The sequence below is a fragment of the Phaseolus vulgaris genome, chromosome 5 (genome assembly GCF_051622355.1).
Source record: "Phaseolus vulgaris cultivar YP4 chromosome 5, ASM5162235v1, whole genome shotgun sequence".
NCBI classification, from domain to species: Eukaryota; Viridiplantae; Streptophyta; class Magnoliopsida; order Fabales; family Fabaceae; genus Phaseolus; species Phaseolus vulgaris.
The window spans coordinates 11,698,246-11,702,044 of NC_143502.1; positions in this window are offsets into that span (position 1 = coordinate 11,698,246).

Below are 3,799 nucleotides of genomic sequence, written 5' to 3' on the forward strand. Positions count from 1 at the left end.
GCGGCCGTTTGCACTCCGACGCTCAAGTCAGCCAGCAAGAAACACCAAAAACTGTCCACCCACGTATCTGAGCACCGCGTGTGGCACTCTGAAGGTGGTAAAAGAACTGTGTATCTGTGTTTGTGTGTTGTCTCCTCTAGGCAAAAATATTCTCCAGTCACTTGTTCGTAACCTTAAAGCACGGGCAAGCAACCAAAGAGTTTCTCGTAAATTTGCCAAAGGTTCCAACCCTTTTTCCGACATTCTCAGCGCTATTTAAACTGCCCCAGCATTTAAAGCGCCTTAAAGCACTTTTACACTCAAACGTAACGCACTCATTAAAGCGCTTAATTACGAAACGTAACGCATTTAAGACGTTGAAACGCTTGGGAGCCATAATAGTACCTGAATGCTAAAAAGGGAAACTGTATTGAATATCTTTAATTACCTGGCACCTGACTTGAGGGTGTTTCTATTCCGGCATTGCTGTCATACACGTGGAAGGCCTCACGACGCCTTGACCCCATCTGGGGGCGTTTCTGCCCATCTGGGGACGTTTCTGCGTGTGGGTCCTCCTGCTTGGGAGTGCTACTGCGCTAGGGGTGGCTTTTTGGGTGCCAACTCATGCCCCCAAGTATCCAGCCACTTACTCTGAGAGCGTATCTGCCTTCCTCTCACACCCTGCACCCGGTTATCTTGGGCGTGACCTTCCTCTTGGGTCGTATCTGTCCCGAAGGCGTCTCTGGGGCGGCAGGGGTACTTCGCGAGTCAGGCTGCCCTTTACTGGTATTATCACTATGGCCTTGGAGCCACCTTTTTCTTCTCTTTATCACTTTCCCGAGATATCGGGACCTGAGGCTTTCCCACGACGTCGCTCCCTCCATGGTCTTTCCTACCCATGGGTATCGGGGAACCACACCGTGATTGCCTTGCTTTTACACTGTTTAATCTGGCGACGCCCTCACCTGGGCGACGCCTTCACCTAGGCGACGCCTTCGCCTAGGCGACGCCTCCTCTTGGCGTCTCTACGTCTGGGCGACACCTCGAGCTGACTTTGACTTTCCAGTCGTTGACTTTGACCTTGACTTAGTCAACGCCCTGATACGGGACGGTACACAAGCCCCCCAGTCTTAAGCCGAAGACTTGTCTTCAGCGCAAAGACTAAAGCCTTGCCCCCGCCATCCACGTGCCTTCCTGATGACGTGTCATTCTCTGCTGACTCAGCAAATTTTCGAATTACTGACGCGACATTATCTGAACCACAGGGGTATTCTTAATGACCGATTGGACATTCCCTGCAATGGGGATGATTACGCCTTTTGGGCTACCCTTTATCGCGCGCCACGTGGCCCATCGCGTGGCCCTCCTTTAGAGACCTTTGCGCTTCCCCTGGGCAATCGACCTTCTGACGCGTGGCCCGATCCTGCGGCCCTTAGTTAGCGCCTCTTGGGTTACGAAATGTAACGTTTAAGTTACCCCCAAACCCCGCGCTCACTCTACTGTTACATTCATTCACTCTGCAATTCCGCACTGTTCATCGCCTTCAAAATCCCTTTCTCTGCAATCGCGATTCTCTCCTTCCTGCGCTCTCCTACTGCCTCCAAAGGTACGGTTTTTCCCTCCTTGATGATTCTCCTTACTGTATGAACTGCCTGGGACTGTCCATATTACCGCATTTCCCTGGATGTTGCTTGTATGCTTCGTTATTCCTCTTGTTTCCCTTCGTTCTTTTGCGGGTAGGGCGCTCCTAGGGTTCTTCCATTTTCCCCTTTTCTTCTCTCCAAACCCCTTTTCTCTGAACCCTTTCTTTCTCCTTTGATCTTCAGCATTGGTGTTGATGGCAAAGACCAAGACCACCGCGCCTCCCCCGCTCCCCAAGTCTCATTATAAGGGCGAATATGACTGGGCCCCCGACGAACTTCTGGATGAATGTTCCCTCCTGAACTCCGTTGAGGACGTGGAGGCCCACAGGGGTGACCCTGCCCTCTATAACTTCAATGCTTTCCACAAGAGTCATGACTCCCAAGTCCTGGTAAGCCGAGTGCGACCTGGGATACCCGTATGCGCGGACTCACGGGATACTGGGGGATGCGCTTTCTTCTTCCTCTACCAGATGGTGTTAAAAAGGGTGGGCCTGCGTCTGCCCCTAACTCCCTTCGAAAAAGAGCTATTGACAGAAATAAACACTGCTCCCGCCCAACTCCATCCCAACAGTTGGGCTTTCGTGAGGGGGTTCCAAATTCTCTTTGGCTACCTAGGAGTTCCCTCCTCTGTGGACGTTTTTCTTCACTTCTTCGAGGTAAAGAAACAAGGGAAAAGTCTCTAGATGAGCTTTTCTGGCATCGCCGGGCGCATCATCCTGACGCTCTTCCAGAATTCGTTCAAAGGCTGGAAGGGGAAGTTTTTCAAGGTTCGCGCGACCAAGCGCGATCCTACTATTCTAGAGGGCTTTCCCCTGTACTGGACAGATAAGCCCATAACTATGAAGCCCTTGGCCTTGGACGAACTTGCCCTGCCTGACCGGGATATATGCAAAGCCTTGGCGGGATTGGGAATAGTCTTTGATACCGCCAAGCTCATCGCGAACGAATTCAATGCCCATGGGCTTTCTACATACTTCGGTATCTGTTCTTGGCGATTTATGATGCATTAGTTGCTATGGTTATCTGCATTACCGTTTTTCACTGCACAATGTTACTTGCATTTCGCATCTCTTCCTGTATTGTGAATCCACATAACTGCTCCAGTGCTAATCCTTGTTGTTTGGCCTGTCTTGATGTAGGATCGGTGATGGGCACTTCCAAAAGAATAATGTTGGCGAAAGCACTGAAGGAGGCTCGTGCCGCCAAGGCAGGCGTCTCCTCCAGCCCTGCTGCCAATCCGATTCTCCCACCGGCCCCGACACCGCCGCCTCCAGTCGCTGCTGAAGCTGCTTCTAGCCCATCTCCGACGTCTCCACCTGGCTCCGACTTGCTTCCAACCCCCAACTCTGCTTCGCCTATCGCCGCGGTTCCCCTAGCTGCAGCCTCGTCACCGGCTCCACCCCCTCTTGACAAAGGAAAAAGGGTTTTGGAGATTCTGTCGGACGATGAGGAATCGGAGGGTGTGGCGCCCTTCAGAAGGAGAAAATCCGCGCGGGTTCCTCTTCTGGTAGAGACGTCGCCACAGGGAGGGAACCCCTTTATGGACAACCCTCCAAGCGCAACCTCACTCCCTCCTATGATTCTCCAAGAGGAAAGGGGCGAAGGTGCTGAATCTGCGTTGCCTCTGCCGCCGCTAGAAACCACTGCTTCCCCGGCTCCCAACGCTGCCGCCCCCGACTTCATTGCCATTCCCCCTCCAATCATGCATCTGATGAGGGGTTTCAGTGGCGGGACTATGCCAGAAGGTACCGACAGGAGGGAAGGTATGCCTTTCTATTTGGGGGCCTTCTTGGCGGTGGCTCTCGAATGGCGCTCCCAGGCCAGAAACGCTGTCTTGCAAACTCAAACCCTCCAGGCCTTGGAAACGAAGGCATCTACCCTGGAGGAGGAGATGAGGATCCTGGGACGCCAGAACGAGGCTTATTGTTCCTCCCTGAAACAAGCACAAGAGTCCAGGGCAGAAACTGAGAGGAAACTGGCAGAGGCCTTGGAGCTCCAGGCTGACTTCTACGCTCGTGAAGTCGCTCTCCAAGTACAGGTGGCGGGTCTTCAGGAAGTGGTCAAAGCGGATGCAGAAACTCACAAAGACCTGAAGGACCATTGCTGTGAACAGGCTGCCAAGGTGGAGCGGATGGAGGAGGAAATGGCCACGCAGGCCAAAGCTATGGACCTTCTCC